This window comes from Solea senegalensis, linkage group LG3 (genome assembly GCF_019176455.1).
Source record: "Solea senegalensis isolate Sse05_10M linkage group LG3, IFAPA_SoseM_1, whole genome shotgun sequence".
Taxonomy (NCBI): Eukaryota; Metazoa; Chordata; class Actinopteri; order Pleuronectiformes; family Soleidae; genus Solea; species Solea senegalensis.
The window spans coordinates 24,231,142-24,249,409 of NC_058023.1; the positions used below are offsets into that span (position 1 = coordinate 24,231,142).

The 18,268-nt window shown below is 40.8% G+C and overlaps 1 long non-coding RNA gene across 1 annotated transcript; it reads left to right on the forward strand.

Moving 5' to 3' along the window:
• The first annotated feature begins 461 nt into the window (after positions 1 to 461).
• On the forward strand, positions 462 to 9,366 carry LOC122767127. Its single transcript, XR_006360172.1, has 3 exons — positions 462 to 493; positions 972 to 1,098; positions 9,010 to 9,366. It is a non-coding gene; the product is annotated as an uncharacterized LOC122767127 (long non-coding RNA).
• Positions 9,367 to 18,268: the final 8,902 nt, after the last annotated feature.

Consider the following 18,268-nt stretch of genomic DNA (forward strand, 5'->3'; position numbering starts at 1 on the left):
AGTTTTGAAACTCAAAAGATGATTAGTTTGTCCATTCTGGGCTACTGTAAAAACATGGTGGTCTAAAATGGCGGCACCTGTCAAGTTGATAAAAACATAGAAGGCTCTTTTTGGGGTAATAAAAAACACAGTTCATACTATCAGGTCATCGTACACATATAAACAAGTAAACATGTATAAGTATATTATGCTTAATTTTAATTAACTTTATCAACAAAAACACCACTTTATTAGGTACACCTGTTCAACCGCTTACTCACGTAAATATCTCATCAGCCAATTACATTACAACAACTCGAGGCGTTTGGGCATGTGGACATGGTCAAGACGAGCTGCTGAGGATCAAACTGAGCATCACAATGAGGAAGACATGTGATTTAAGTGACTTTGAACGCGGCATGGTTGTCGGCGCCAGGCGTGCTGGACTGAATATTTCAGAAGCTGGAGAAGAGTCCGAAAAGGAGAAAATATCCAGTGAGCAGCGGTTTTCAAGGTAAAAATACTTATAATTAATGACAGGGGTCAGAAGAGAATGACAAGACTATTTCGAATTGATGATTAAAAGATGTCTTATCATTAACCAGAAAAGGAAGTAATGAGTGGGTGTGTTGGTAGTTCGTGAGTGTAATCCATAATCACAGGACAATCAGCAGATGAGCTTCACCTGTACTGTTATTTTTGTTTTTTGAAGTTCACAAACTAGTCAAATGTTCTATTTACTGATTCATTTTCTCATTAAATTATGAATAAGTGGCCAACAGACAAGTGTTGAAATGATTAAACTAAGTTGATAACTTCATTAGTTTCCACAACAACACACATGTGCCTGGTTCCTCTCTGTTTTGAAACGTTTGCTTGACTGTAAGACAGAGCAGCCCCCACTGGAGGGCGTTGTAGAGTCTGTGATGATTCTTTGACCTGCAGGTTTACCATCACCACCTCTTCTCTTCCAATAATCTGACATTATTTAGGACAGACAGCTGAGACGAGAACCACTGCGGGCTCACATACGTGGATCATCTCCACGGCAACCTTTGCCCTTGAGCGAGACGGTGACCAGACTTTTAAAGACTGTGACTGTGCTGCAGCAACACTAAGGTATGAAAGAGATACAGGAAATGTTTCACCACATCGGTCATGTTCCACCATTTCTTTACTGAAGTTTAAACTTTTATCAGAGCATAAATGTGAAAGGAGACAAATGTTTTTTTTGGAATCTAAAATGCTGCCCAGTAACACATTGATACGGCCTTAAGACAGAGAACGAGATGATCAGTTTAACACTGTGTTGTTATCATTAGGTAAAAGCTGTTGATTATTGCCCTGCGTCTCCCTCCCTCTCCCACCACAGTCCCTTCCCTCTTCATCCAAAAATTACATTTGGCTCATGCTGATGCCGAATGGGTGGGATGTCGCTGTTGCTAGGAGACGTCCTGACAAATGGCTCGGCTTTCCTTCAGGGCTGGAGAGGAAGCAGGGCAGAGGGGATCAGGAAGGATGCAGGAGGAGAGCGTAGAAAGAATTGTACCTTGTAGCTATAGACTATATAGAAATACACTTATAGTCTTCCAGGTACATCACAGACTCCCATTATGAAGCCTCGATATTTGCGTGGCATCTTGTCAACTAGAAATTTAAAAAAATTTAGTTTTCCTTTTAAATGGAAACATAATTTACAATTCATCATGTTCTATTGAAACTAGAGAGCAATACAAATACACTGTTATTGTACTTACTTTATTTATATTTCTAGCAGCTTTTACTCCACTACATTTCCCCTAACTATATTTATTACTGGTTACTACCAAATAAAATCAGACGAAGAAGAGTTGGTAAATGGTCTGTATTTACATAGAGCTTATCTATATCTAGGTGCATCGTATTCTCTATCACACATCTTTCATAGCCATTCCCACGCTGCTGGTACTGTCATCAAGAACAGCATGGGTTTAAATGTCTTGCCCAGGGACACACATAGACTAGCAGAGCTGGGTATTGAACCCACAACCTTTCCGTTGAACGAGCTCCCATTGCTAAATTCTTCCTGCTCACTTTTTTATATGTATGTATGTATGTATATATATATATATATATATATATATATATATATATATATATATATATATACATATATATATACATATACATATACATACATATATATAAATCAACTCATCAACATCAACTCCTCGGGAAAATGTTTATTGATGTTAGAAATAAAGTGAGAATCGCCCCCTGGTGTCTAACTGCTACTTCCATGTTACTTCCCGAGCTTGACTTTTGAAACTGGAAATCTATTTTTTTGTTTACATACAGTCTGTGGTCAGAATCGATTGCCTCAGTCAGTTCTCCTCTCTCGATCCTTCCAGCTGTGGTGGACGTCACGTCCACTTTGTCCACCAGAGGGTGTGTTCTCTCTCTCGCAGGTGCCTCTGCCCACTACTGTAGCTGTAGTTGCTGACAGGCTTAAATGAGTGAACAGACATAAAAATGAGGTAATCCTCCGAGCTCGCAGTGCAGCGGGGTTGGTGAGGTTGTGCCGGTGCTGCTGGCTCAGCGTTGTGTTTATCCCCCCCATGGAATCAACTGATCATAAAAGAAATGCTGCAGCGAGCCGCTCTCATTCACACACGGATTACTGGAGAATTTAGTCGTCTCCTCGTATACAGTATATAAATGTGTGTGTACATATATATACTGTGTATATATATACATATTTATATATTTATTTTTATATATGTGTGTGTGTGTGTGTGTGTGTGTGTGTGTGTGTGTATATATATATATATATATATATATATATATATATATATATATATATACACACACACACACACACACACACACATATACATATCTGTTGTCTATAGTAACCATCTCTTTGCACTTCATCCCTGCCAGAATGTGACATGTAATTAAAGCAGAGCCTCTGAAGTGCGTTACAAAAGATCAAAAGCCTGTCCGTGATTATTTCCTGTAGAGCATGTCATTGCTATTTTGTGTTAAGTCGTGAATTTGTCTCTTTGGACCTTGAACCACTGAGAGAGCTTTAGCTTAATTAGGTCATTTCACGACATTCTAAGAAGAACAAGTTGAGCCTGTCTCTCTCTTGCTCTCTCTCTTTCTCTTTTTTTCTGCCTTAACATGAAAGCCCTGAATTGTGATCATGTGACAACGGCTGTGACATCTCCCATAAGAGTCTGGGATTTAGCCAGGGCTATGTTGACATATCGCCACCAGAAGTTCACAGACGTCGCCCGCCACCAGGCACCTATTGGACGATATCAGCTGTCAATCACACTGTTGTCCACTCATGTGCCGTACTTTATAGTCTAGTTTCCTCTAAAATGGAACATTAATACAACACGACTGGAAACCAGTGAACATTAATGTTTACCGTTGTTGTAAATCAAGTTAGAAGTTTTCAAATTCAAACTGAGTTCTATTTGCAACCAGTGGAGTCAACCCCTAGTGGCTTTTCAAGATATTTTCACTTCCTATTTGGCTGCAGGAAAAACCCTGAAGACTTATGTCTTGACCACATTGAAAATAGTTACAGCTGAATTCAAAATGAGGCATTGATTTGGGGGAAGCCCTGTAAGTGCAGCTGCTTCATCTCCAAACACAACTCACACTCTCTTAAACACAGATATGCATGTTAGAGTACAATCTGACAGGCGAAGATCCAGACAGGCCAATTAATCTTTGTAATTAACTGATTCTGGTTGGCGTCGTGGTTAGCACTCTTGCCTTTGTAGCAAGAAGACCCGGGTTTGCAAACCGGTCGGTCCAAGGGCCTTTCTGCATGGCGTGTATGTGTGCATGTGTTTTCTCTGGGTTCTCTGTTCCCTCCCACGGTCTGAAAACATGCAGATTTGTTGATTAGGTAAATTGGACACTCTAAATTGTGAATGTGAGAGTGGATGGTTGTTTGTTTCTATACGTGGCCCTGTGATGGTTTGGCGAACTGTCCAAGGTGCACCCTAGGTGTGCCCTATGTCAGCTGGGATTGTGGAGGATAAAGCGGTAGAAGGTGAGTGAGTAGTAGTGAGGAGACTTACTATGAAGTAAAGAGAACGACGTGTGAGCTCGAACTGTATAATGGAATGCTCCATTAGAGGTGTAACAGAGGTGAATTGTCTATGCAAATGTCCGTAATTACAAATAAACTATAGACCAGAGTGATGCAGCGACGAGTGAAAACGCTGTCACATGGAACTCACAAGGACTCAAGTTGGATCAAAGAATAGACGAATTTCATGCTTTTTGCTGCTGATTATTGCTGTAGCGTGAAGCGTTGTGCTACACTGAATTCAGTGTTCACTTATGTGACCTACATACTACCGACATACTGAGCAATAAACACCAGAAATGACTGTAATTTATAACAAATATGACTTGCAAACATCACATGATTTGTGGTTCACTGGGTCACTTGTAGCACGTATCTGCTCTATACAGTAGTTAGTGTCCAGGGCCTGTGGTCGTGATAATCTGTCCATCACGGAAAACTTCATTTCGACTGAATGGTGGTAAACATTTAGCAGTGAGGATGACGATGTTATCAACTCATTGTCTAACTTTTGAAGGTTTTTTATCAAACTCCATGTCGTTTGCTTGATCACTCCAATTAGTGACATTTTCACACTTCACTTGGACTGAACGTCTGTAGTGATTAGTTCCCACTGTGTGACTGTCTGATGGTCTGTTTGTTAACTTCATCTGTTATAAACATTACCGAAGACAAATTCTGCGCACACATTGTCCCTCTCTGCTTTGTTTAATGGACTCCCGGGTCCTGTCTCAGGTTTCCTTCGTTTAGCTTTGCGTCGCCATAAAAACAAAAGCCGATCTCACAGTGTCATAGAGGGCAAGATCATCAACGCAGCACAGTTTGTGCAGATTGAGTTTCACCGCTGCAGCTTTTTTAAGCCCAGGCAGTGATTACTGTGGGGTCTGCAAGTTGATAAAGGCTTGACACCCTCTAACCTGTGAAGACTGTTCAGGTAACAGATTATGTCTGAAGAGCTGCAGGTTTTTTGCACTGTCATTCTCCATTTTTAATTAATCCCAGTTTTACCTGTTTCTCAAGTCGGTGGCATGTGAATGTTCTCCGATGTTGTCATGAAGGTCATTGTATTCTGCATCACTCTTGAAACATGGCAACAGTGATCACTCTATTTGAAATGAATCTAAAATGAAAGACTTGCTCCAGCATGAAACTTTTGGTGATTTTTGTTGTTGTTGTCTTTCCTCTGTTTGGACTTTGTGAACAAAAATGATGTAACATTATTTGTATGCCACATCTTCATCTGAAATTGGGCTCTGTAAAGGAATTTTTACCAGACCTGACAGTGGGAGCATTGTGTGTATACAGAGCAATGACACGTCTGCATCTCCTTTGCAATCCAATTATAGCCATTGCAAATTCTGTCTCATCACCAAAGACTTTGACCAATCACAGGACAGTTAAGAGAAAGGGGAGGCACTCCTATTGGCCGTTCCACAACAACTAGTGGTCCATATGGTGGAATGACAGCTACTCCAGCACTGATGACGGCTTCCTACTCTCCAAAGAAACCTTAGAAATGCAGGATTCATCAAATCACTTTCACATCACTGTTGAAAAATTATCCCTTTTATGTTAGCATCGTCCGTATTTAGTTAGCTGTGATTCTTCTATTAGGTAATTAATCAGAAAAGGGTTTCCTTGCACAGATCTTACCTCTTGTATTGTGCTGCAGTAGAACTGTTCAGTTATTTGATCATTACATTCTTGTTCTCAGGAACAACTGTGTCCTCCTTAATCTCTCTGTTCTTGCTTTCTCCCTGCCCAATAATGAACTCCCTAAAATGTCAAAGTCACTGTTCCCCTCCTGAACTCATGGCTGTGGTTTGATATCGCCCACTTAGCCTCTGTGTGCGACTGCTGCCTGACTCCTAACAGCTCTATTTGCATGTGCTGTCACTTAGATTGATGGCTGAAATAACAGAGGCGAAGGGGAAGATGTGGTGGAGGTCGAGGAGGAGGAGGAGGAGGAGGTGGAGGAACAGCAATCTAAAAAAAACAAAAAAACAAAAACACAGGCGATGACTCAGAGATTTGGAAAGCGCTGCCTCCTCTGGTTGCCAGCCTGCCTGTCTGTGTGGCCGATGATCTGCTGACTCGTCATCATAGTATCAGACATCTCAGTTAGTCTCTGCTCAGTCTGGTTACACACACGACACAAAAACCCTGTCTCAATGATCAGCATTTAGGCTGGTTCCAGTGTTCACTCTGTCACTGTAAATGTAGAAATATACTAATATATCTTAAAATATGAAGCAGGACTACACTAAGACACACCAACACACACCTGTTAGTCAGAGAGCGTTTAAGCTGTAGATACAACTGGCAGTTGTTGTTTCATGCCCTGTGTGTTTGATTTGTGGTGTCAGGTTTGTGTTAAAAATGAAATTGGTGTCCTCTGTTCTGAGTTACGTCTCCATCTGTTCAGGTGACTTGTGAAAATACTCAGAGGCGGTGTGTTTACGCGCGTTTGTTAAAAGTCTGATTTTAGTCGGCAAAGACAATAATTTGGTTTTCTTAATGTCATGTCAACATGGTAGTCCGACTAAAATGGAGCTAATTTTATAGTCAGACTAACGTACCTGGATAATGCGGTTCATAGTCGGTTTACTCCTGAATGTATACTGGTACAGAGTCATCCGATTGCCTGTGTTAGTCGGACTATGGTTTTAGTTTGATTAAACTGTGCTTTAAAACATACTGAGTCTTTCTGGTGTGAATCTGACACATGGTGCTGCTTTAAACTGCTATAAAAAAAGTTATTACCTTTTGTTTGGTTTAATTGTGTATTACTTCATTTAAAAGATTGAAAGCGTCAGGGGCCACACGGTTGGTGTAGTGGTTAGCACTATTGCCTTTGCAGCAAGATGACCCGGGATCAAGACCCTGTCGGAACAACAGCCTTTCTGCATGGAGTTTGCATGTTCTCCCTGTGTGTGTGGGGAGGTTTTCTGCGGGTTCTCCAGTTTCCTCCCACAGTTCGTGGTGGAGTAAGCGTTAGAAAATTGATGGATGGATGGATGAAAGTGTCAGTTTTGGTGTCTGACTCTCAAGAGAAAATGAGACATGCAAGCTGTACAGGGGGGATATAGGGACCTAAAAGCAGACCATGAATTTACATGAGAAGGAAAATTAGAAGGACAATGCCGCTAAAGAGCTCCCAAACAAATGTTATTCATATTCTTTGATGTGCCTGTTTACTGTAGCAGACTGCAGACATTAGCCTGTGCCACCACTCTGTCCCCTCTGCTGCCCTTTTGACCATAAACATGATGATCATAATTTGTACCAGTCATAACAGCAAGTTTAAGTTTAGTTCACACAACGGGATAAACGGCTTACGTCCTGAAATAAGGTAGGCAGCAAATGCAGCAGTGAAATAGTACGGCGGAGACACGGTCTGCCAGGAGGAGATAAAAGGAGATTGGACGAGGAACATAAATGTGTTTTATGTTGTGGATGGATAAACAGATGTGATGTAAGATACAGAAATCTCCGTCATTGTCAGGCGAAGGCTGCGAGTTCACAGTCAGCGCCAGGAAGACGTCCATGTAGGGGGTGAAGGGGAAGGACGCCAGGGGAGAGTTGTTGCAACTGATTCAGAGGCTTCTGCACTCCTCTTCCACTCTTCATTGTTAAAATAATGCAATTAGCAAATCGCAAAAGCTGCAATAGGGATACATGTAATGCAACATTTATCATTTATTTTTGGTGTGTAACGTCTGTCACTTTAACATTGCCAGTGTCACTAAAGTGTAGAAGCAGAGCAGAAATATCCTGCATGAAATCTTTTTGAGGAAAACACCACCACTAAGAGACAGAGATAAAAGACATTCCATATTTGCATGTTTTAGCATAGCAGGTACTATATTTAGGGAGGTGGGTGATGTGTGCACAGCTAAAAATCCCTGTGTAGCAGAAGAATATGTGGGTGCTTGGCTGATGGAGTTATACACCAAGTGTACGCAAACAGAAGCAAATAAATGCAACTATAAACATAAACTACAGATGTCTTATTAGTGCTGAAATATCAGTTAGAGAAATGTCTTTCAATCATAACATGTGTGTTTGCATGTTCTTTAGGAAGTAAGATGCTACTTTAAATGATGTCTTTTAAGTGATAATTCAGGGATTTCTTTGAAAGGAGTGATTGTAATAAGAACTGAAACAGTCAACACTGGACACATGGATGCTGCCAGCAGGGACACAAGGAAAAACAGCTGTTAGCCACTTAAGATGTTAAAGGCTTAAGCTGGTATAGATTCTATTAATTAACCCTTAAACACTGAGCATATGAGCACAAATATGCACACTTGATGACTTTTTGTCTTGATTGCAATGACTAAGGTATTTATTACATTTTACATATGTTTATTTACTCTATTATTGACCCATATGCCTGTTTTGTTTCCCACCACTCTGTCAGCTTAAGTGGTGTTTTAGTCTTGTAAGTATGCCTGAGCAATACCACATAATATAAATATATGTTCTTCAATATCAATATAAGAAAGGTTTATCGTTTTCTGTCCATAGAGAAGTGTGAAAGCTGTGTTCACAGGTTTCTTCTCTATTTGTCTCTAAAGTGTATTCAAAAATGTTATGTCATGATAAAGTTTTTTGGCCATGTCATCCAGCCACACATCAGCCAGTGCCAGATAATATGTTGGAGGCCGTCACTCACACAATAATAACATGTGATTGTTCTTTCAGGTGTTCTGCATTGACTGAAATGCTAAATAATGGTACTTATTTATGAGAATAAGACTGTAGGCAGCTGTGTCGTCTCTGTGATAAATGGTGACTCATTTTTCCTGCTTTGATGCTGCTTGAGTTCTGTATCACTGCACATGTACCTTAATTGTTTATTTGGCACAAGAAGATATGATTTTATATATTTGTTTAGAAGTATTTTGTGTGTGTGTATGTTATTCCCCTTGCAGAATCCTGCAGCAATGCGTTTGCAGTGTTCAGCACAGCGGCTGGACGTATAGTGCGAGGCCAGAGACGAGCACAAACCTGACAATGACCCAGGTCTGACCAAATCCAGCTGATGTGGCGCTTTCCATTCAACCAGAGGATTAGAAGCCAGTTAGTTGTTCGTTGTCTCCTCAGAGGCCCAGTCTGCTCGTCCTGTGGGTTCACTTTCACACGCGGACATTCACGCAAAACAAAAGTGGCTCCAAAAAAAGTTCAGCCCCAAAAGAAACTTGCTGCACATCACTGTTTTGATTGTATTTCCAACAATAACAGAATTAGTAATGCAACTTGTGTCTTTTGATAGCAAATAATAGATAAAGATTATTGTTTGTATGTTGGCTCTGGTCAGGGTGTGCCCTTCTTTTTTGCGCTATGTCAGCTGGGAATCATGTTACTTTTTTAAAGCAAAAATAAGGAAATTACACTTGATTACACTTCCTGAGTAACTTGTCCAACACTGATAATTAAGTAAGACACGCAACGTGATCACCAAAATAACTGGAACCGCAAATATCATGGTGAGGGTCTGGTGGAAGCATCACTAATATGGCTAAAATGTTACTAAAACATTGTCTGAAATCTAAAAGTGTAAATGCTTTGTGTGTAATATCGTCAACAGGGTGATGACATTATTATTATTATCATTAACCCCAGCCAAGTTTAAAAAAAAAAAAGGCTCAGCTGCTTTTGTCATTGTCTAAGTGTTATTATGTTTATGAATGACTTCATGTTCCTGTGGAGCTGCTCACAGCACTCCACTGTTCACGGCTAATGGATTCACGAGTGACTCTGTAAATAGGCCATGGCACACGGGCAGGACAACGGCAGCAGCCAGCCGATGAATAATGCATGGGGGTAAATTCAAAAATGACTTCCGGCATCGTAGAGGCTTCACTGACACTGTGTTTTTCCCGAATATCGGAGGCAGAACCAGGGAGGTTCTTTAAAATGTATCCCTGGTGCATAAGATGTTTTTTCTTGTTTGTTTTTGTTCTCCATATACACAGATGGTCAACTTCTTTTTTGTACATTTTGTTTCCTTAGTAGTTATAGATTTCAAATACATTTCCGAAATGTCCGCCCTCAGTCGTCTTGTGTAACAGATTAAATTAATAACAGAGCAGGAGCTTGTGCTGTAAATGTGGCAACACATTATCGTGACAGTGGTGATTGGGATTACAGAGCTGGCACAAAGTCTTTTCATTTCACCAAAGAGCTATTTTTAAGTTCCGTCTTTTCATCCCAGTTTCATCGTGATGAGAGTGAAGGAAGGAAGCCTCTGTTTTTCTGCTCCCTTGCACATAAAAACTGTAGTAGCCTGACTTTTCACTTACAACTCTTGCCCTTCGATGTTCCTGCTGCGCTGCACACAGGAAATGATTTGTTTTGTGTCAAGACAGATGGAGGCAACAGCAACAAGATGGCTGCAAACAGCTGACTGGAATGAATGTATGACTGAAACCACGTACATGTTTGTATTGAAACCAATTAATGATCGCACTGTCAAAAAAATTAAAAATCTCAGTCGGCTGTGGAACAAACAGGCTCGTACAAAACACAATCCAATCATATTTAACGGCCCAAACAAATGAATTGGATCGTGATGCATCAATGTAACTGCTATTGAACGGTGGCAACAACTGAAAGCCCAGAAATGGCTGCAAAGTGATGACATGGTGGCTCTGTTTCTACATTCCCTTTATGTCTTTGTGATCTTTTGAGAGTATTTGTGGCATCACGTTGTCATTTGAACAAGTAACTTAGCATCACAGAAAAGTACCGAAAGTTACCGATGCTGCAAAGTGCTCGTGAATCTGTGTTTGTTACCCGTCCCTGTGCTCTGGAAGCGGAGCTTCGGAGGGAAGTCTGAAGAAAGGGGCTTGGACCTTTGAATTCAAAATTGTACCCTGCTCCAACTGTTTTTCCAGGATCTCCAACCCTCCAACCCTATCTTTAATTAATGACAGTGCATGTTGCATCTGAATATCCCTCACTTCACTTCTCTTTCAAGTGTTTTGGAAAAGCTACGTAGCCTTCAGATACCATCAAAACATGGTGGTCCTCAGCTCCTGATTTAAATATAAAAGGCTAATTCCGGGGATGATGAAAAATAACAGTTCATAATATCATTTGATTGTACACTTAATTCAAACACAATTATTTTATTCTCAGTTCCTGCCCTATAAAATAAGATAAGAATTTTTGCAATTGAATCAATAATGATTGGCACATTGATGATGTGTGTGCAGCTTGAGGCAAGTGAACGAAGGAGCCACCTTACCAGGAGCAAACATGAGGCTGTGGCACATGAGAATCACATCCACATGTCAATCAAAGCTCCACACAGACACAACAGAAGCGGGAGAAACATGGACACACACACAATCCTCTCCCATTTGACCTGCACCCTGCAGTCAGCCTCCCAAGCCTTATTGCTTGTTATGCAACAGGGGTTTCTATGCTGTGCCACTGGCTGGTGAGGTATTTATCAAGCCCCTTGCGTTTGCTGGCAGCTGCTGCCAGCTGCCTCTCTTTCTCCCTCTCCCTCACCCTCTCCCTCTCTCTCTTTTTGCTCTCTCCTGCCAAGCTTGATCTATTTTCCTCCCATTTACCCAGGATGTTCTCTCAGGATACCCAGATGTCACAACCCATCCTTCCAATTTCTGCACTCGCAGCCGTCATGTGTGCAGCTTTTAGACAGAAAACTCTGTGGTGCCACTGAGTTCTGATGCAGCAGCATCACTTAAACTCCTGCTGTGACACGCTCCTTAGTTGGAGAAGCAACGAGGAGCGCAAGCCTAGTCATACATCAAACCAGGACAGGGAGGCTGACGCAGGAAATCGGACGTGCAGCGAGCAAGCTTCTTAATGGCCACAAGTCCCCATTAATACTGTATTTTCAAAATGGCAGTTTATGACAAAAGTCCTATCTGGTTGATGAAACTGGAAGTTCCCTTGTGCCGCGAGGTGGCAGACAGAGTGCAGGCCAGTATCCATTCTGCCAGGAGCCCAGTGGATAACACCTATCACAGTCTTGTCAGCAGAGCTCTTTGCAGAAGGGCAAAGTCGTGAAAGGAGTAAAACGTGTTGCTTGGGCTCAGCAGCACAGGCTGTGAGTGTTTTGAAATATGCAGGTTGTGCAGGTATGTCATGGTATCTCTTGCTCTGCTTAGGACCTCCTACAGAAAGCTTTAATATTAGACATAGATTTCACACAACAATTGCATTGATGTCTTTGCAATAACTGACAATGAGTCTTCCACATCACTGTGGAGTCTTGGCCCGCTCTTCTTTGCAGATTTGTTTTAATTCAGTCACACTGAAGGGGTTTGAGCATAAACGGCCTCATACCACAGCATCTCAATCAGATTTAAGTCTGGACTTTGACTAGGCCACTCCAAAACCTTTATTTTTAAGCCATTCAGAGGTGGACTTGCCGGTGTGTTTCGGATCATTGTCCTGCTGCATTGCCCCAACTTGAGCTTGAGGTCATGATTGAAATGATAGCCGGACATTCTCCTTCAGGATTTCCTGGTAGAGAGCAGAATTCATGGTTCCATCAGTTATAGTAAGTGCTATAAATAAAGCAGCCCCAGCAGACCATCACACTACCATCACCATGTTTGACTGTTAGTTTTACTCCAGCTGTAACGGGACATACACCTTCCAAAACGTTCCATTTTTCTCTCGTCAGTCCACAGATTCATTTCCAAAAGGTCTTCGGGATCATCTGGGTATTTTTTTTTGACAAATGTGAGATGAGTCTTTTGTTTCTTTTGCTCAGCAATGGTTTTGGCCTTGGAACTCTCTCATGGATGCCCTGTATTAGTGACCTAAACTGAGGCAAGTGAGGCCTTCAGTTCTTTAGATGTTGTTCTAGATTATTTGGTGACCTCCTGGATGAGTCGTTGATGTGTTCTTGGTGTAATCCTTGTAGGCCGACCACTCCTAGGAAGGTTCACCACTGTTCCAGGTTTTCTCCATTTGTGGATAATGGCTCGAATGTTATTCAACAGGTCTGGAAATTGAACTTACCTTTCCAAAAGATGTTTTGGTAATCACAGTTTATTCATGATTTAACAACGGATGCATGTAGGTTTGGATAGGTTTTTTCAAGTGTGATAAATATGCAAAAAAAAGGAAGATATCAGAAAGGGGCCAAATACTTTTTCACAACACTGTATGTGATTTTACTTACATATGAGCTTGCCTGAGCTGATGTTTAATCAACTAGAGTGAAGAGGATCAGTGTGGGAGTGCAGTCAATAAAAGTCTTCATTTTATTTGATTAGTTATAGCATTGCTGGCAGCACTTAACTTCATGGCAATTACATTTTTTCTCAAGTTTCCTTGAGAAGGTATGGTAGTTTTCTACTTTAACCTGTCTTTGTGGTTTACTGTTACCTTTTCAAACAATGTCAAGAAAGTAGGGAAGAACCTGTGTAATTTTTATTTTGCTGCTTTAACAAAAGTGATAAAAATCAAAACATTTTTACAGTGACATATACACAAATCTATACTTCGTGGTGTACACTTCACCTATTTAATTAATGTATCTGCTCTGTAATGTCGATTTATTTCAGAACCCTAATCTCTGGACATGTTTACATTTCCATCTTTTCTATGGAAGTCTATTGGAAAATGAACTTGATTTGTAACATCAATATACAACATCAATGGTCTCAATCACTACACATACAGTATGAGTGAACACTAATGTGGCAGCTTGTGTTGTTCAGCAGGTGTCTGGTTGCAGAGAAATTTTGGTTTCAAAAACTGAAGTAGCAGTGGTCAAATTACAAATTTTAGGCTTCAAACCAAGACTTTGTTTTGCAACAATAAGACTACTTGCATTTTACATACAGTCTATGGACATTGCCAAGAGTTCATGTCTGAAAATAGCTATATATCCAGTTATTAGAACATGATTTGTCCTCTGGGTTTTGTCAGCAGTTGTCTAAGTATGACTGATTTGTGATTTTATTCTCATAGTGTACCTCTGTGACTAACAGGTGGCCACTGCCTTAATCCTAATGCTGCTGTGACTGTCAGCATGCAGCATCAGTCACTGCAGTAATGGTGGTTCTCAAACACACAGATCACCAGATTCTTCTTGCACGTGTGTTCTGAGCAAACACTAAGGGTGAAGCCAAGGGAACAAGAGAACCTGAGTTGTGCCACAAGGGGAACTTCTGTGGTAAGAACAGGAGAGAGAAATGCAGGGAGAATCCACCAGCCAGTGAAGAGTTAAAGGAAACGGGTAGCTGGCATTAATATTTAAATTTGGCACATCAGTCTTCAGCCTTCTCTCCTTACAGCTTATAAGTGGATGTCAAGTCACATCTTTGCCCCTGGTGACAGCGCTGTCATCTGTTCCATCCTGCAGTGAGGTCTGTTTATAATCCTTAATCATGACCTTTGACTTAAAGTCCCTGAAAACAGTTAGTGTTTCAGTGTGTTTTTTTTTTAGTATTTAGTCCCTGCATGGACACGCCTTTTAGCTTATTTCACAATGTCTTTATTTGTGTTCTTTCTCTTTGTTCTTTTCATTACTATTTGAGGTGGGTGGACCTCATCTGGGAAAAAATGTGATGTCATTTGTGGAATTTGAAAAGACATTCAAATTCCCCCCAAATCTAATCCAATTAAAGGTCCAGATTTTACCTTTAGGACATTTTATTTGCAGACACTGAACATACTACCCATCACTATGTTTGTATGAGTGTATGATCAGTTTACAATCAAAGTAGTTTAGTTTTTGTAGCCATAAAACACCATAATTCCTACACATTGGACCTTTAAAGTGTTGGCTATTAGCATTTCCTTGTCTTCCATCGCTTTCACCAACACTCTCTGGGCTCGCTGGTTTCCTCCCACATGTCCAAGAACATGCAGAGGATGATTGGACACTCTAAATTGATCATAGGTGTGAGTGTGTGAGTGAATGGTCCTTTGTCTCTGTGTGTTTGCCCTGTGATGGACTGGCGACCTGTCCAGGGTGTGCCCCAACTTTTGCCCTATGTCAGCTGGGTTTGGCACCATGCGGCCCCGTGACCCTCGTGTGGAGGATAGACAGGACGGAGAGAATGACGGAGAGGCGGGTTTTTTTCCCAGGTAGATCAGAGGAGGCTGAATCTGTGAGCAGATGGGAGATAACTGTGACAAGGAAACACCACAGCTTAATATAACAAACGAGAAACAACACACTCATAGAGACACACACACACACTTAGGTGTCTGACAGATTCCACCTAATAATCAATCAGGTGTGACGACAGTTCTTACTAATGTGCACTCTGTGCTTTCCCCAGTCATCTCTTAGGAGACAAGTGTTATGTCTGCTCTTGAAGGGAACATTTCCAGGGTGGAATATTCACCCCCACGCCCTGTGAAACCGAATACCTTGTCTCACTGCTCAAAAGTCACAACCAAAGTCCCATTTGCATTCGATGGTTACATTAAAAAGTCCATTATGGAGTGGGCTCACAGTGTGGGCGCAAAGGCTCTGTGTGGCAATTTGCAGTTTGTCAGCTCCAGGACACTCTGCTGTACTGCCCTGCCGGATGCCCTCAAAAAGTATGTGACATTTCTCCACCTAACAGAGGCTGTGCACTTACTTGTGACACTGCTCAGCCTGAGATGTTATTATTAGGCATTAGTCATGACACACTGTGAGCATCTGTGAGCTCTGATAATGAGGATGTCCTTCTCATACAGCTAATTTACCATTTTGTATCTATGATTCAACCTGTTCCTGTAGCGGTTGGTAGTGTCTTCCTCCAGACTTTGAGCAAATAATATTTGTTCATTTTGATGCCAAAAACTAGTTTTAGTTTGTTTTATTATAATTTGCTGTTATTTGTAGATCCGTCTTTTATAGGAGCCGTGACCATCAACCACCACTGTGTACAATATCACAAAAAGGGTATGTTCTGAACAATTATTGATTGTAATGATGGTGGATTTGTCTTCATTTGACTGAGGAAATGGGCAAATAGTGCTCACCATAATATATGTATGGGTTTTTAAGGCCATAATTCTTTTAGGTTTGCACAGAGTTTGACACATGCGTAAGCAGAATGTTTTGTAGGGCTTGTAAAACAACTTTTTAGTTTGGTATGTGTATGCTAAATCTGTGCAGAGGCAGAATCAAGCTTACACGTGCAACTTCTTAAATGCTACATAATGGATCTGGAACATAATGGATTATTTTGTGTGGAAATAATGAATCTAATGCCAAGCATTCCTTTTGGAGCCGCTATGATATTTTGATGCACATTAGTGGAACAGGGGGAGGTGTGAGTGGAGAGGAAAGCATTTTCCAAAATAAAGAGCTATTTCAGATGATCAGCATTCACTGAACAGATCTTTGATAACCAAGTGTGACCTCTTTTTTCTGGGTCATCGTTTTCCACTGGATGCTGCTGTTTCATCCACAGGGGGCAAAGTTCACGCAAGTGCAAACCACAGGGCTGTCTGTTCTGTTCCTCAGAATGGAAAAGTAAAGTTTTTAAGTCTGGATCAACCAAATGACAATGTTGGTAATTTGTTAGAAGTGCACAAACGTAAATTCCCTTAAAAATGCTTCTTTACGTGTACTACTCTCTCAACTTGCTGCTATAGTCTGTATTTAGTTTTTCTTATATTAGTACACAGGACCGATCCTCTCATTCAGACTACATGGCATTATTTGCTGGTGTACCTACAAATGTACTGTACACTATATATAAACAACACGTTAGGTATCATTTTCAATGTAGCACTGCAATGTCATGATCTGATAGATTAAATGCATCATGAACTGAGCAGCTTTTGATAGACTGAAAAATGAGCCATGCTAGGAAGCAAAGTAGTCAGTTTGCTCCATGGTTCCCAACCAGGGGTGCCCTCAGGGGGGTACCAGATATCACATAGGGGGTGCAGAGCTTTGACTCACTTTGAGAGGTTGTGGGGTTATTAAAATTATACTTCTGCATATTCAATTTGTAAATTTACATTTAAAACCCATTTTTTGGTCCATTTTCTTTGGTTCCGCTATTAGGGAAGGGGCGATACCACTTTCTTTGTGTCCGATAACGACACCAATATCACAAACTCGAGCATCTACCGATATTAGTCCAATACAGTCATTTTAAACCATTTCTGAACTATGAAGCTGTTGACAACACATTTTCGCTGAGTCATTTTAAAGACATAATTATTCAACTGTGTAGAAAAATATTATTCTCCCAAAAAGAAGACAAAACGGCCCAAACATGCCTTTGCTGATTTTTTGTATTGGATTTTACATTTTTTAATCTGTCCAATAACCGACCCAGTGATTTTTGACCATTATTGGACCAATACCAATACTGACTGATACCGAAAAAGAAAACAAACAACAACAGAGTTACCTTGGTTTTGATTGTATGGAAGCACTGGACAGTTTTTTGCCATATACACGTTGAGAATAGGCACAAAAACCTACACCTGCTGTTTATTTTTGTGTATAAACATTTATAATTATTCACTTTATTCTTTTGGTGTGTGTGTGTGTGTGTGGACAGGGGTTTGGGTTGGGGGGGGGCTGGTTTGTCTTGGATGCATGCAGGGTGTTTGGAAACCATTGTGTTCACTGACAAAGAGTCAAGCATATTGTTTTGGAGTAATTGGGGGAAAAATATTTTGCAGTGGACCTCAAAACACAATCATGCTCATATTAATTAGCCATGGTCCTAAATGTTGTCTGAAATGCTGCATACTCATTGCTCTGCTGTTCTCTTCAAGGCATTTCACACAAGATATCAAGTTTTAAGTGTATAAATAGTTCTGCTTTGTTTACACACACACACACACACACGCACACACTAATAGTGTCCTGTTAGGGGGGAAATGCACACCAGATAGTTACTGTGGATGCATTCAAGTTGGAATTAAAGTTTCACCATCCCTCTGCATTATTAACAGAGAAAGGACAGTTCGCAACTAGGGGCAGAGACGCCCGCAAACCTCTGCAGCTAATTATGCATCAAATGAAGAGCAACATGTTGACAAGTGTGTAAAAATAGTGATGTTATTCCACTTCAGCAAATGGAGGGATTTTTGAGGTTCTGTTTCTGGTTCTGTTTTGTACAACTAAATGAGATGTGCCCCTCTTATCATTGTGGCCAAACTCAGTATAGTAGCAGTAGCAACTTTTTTCACGAGCAAAAAATATAACAAACTACCAACCAAACAAACTAT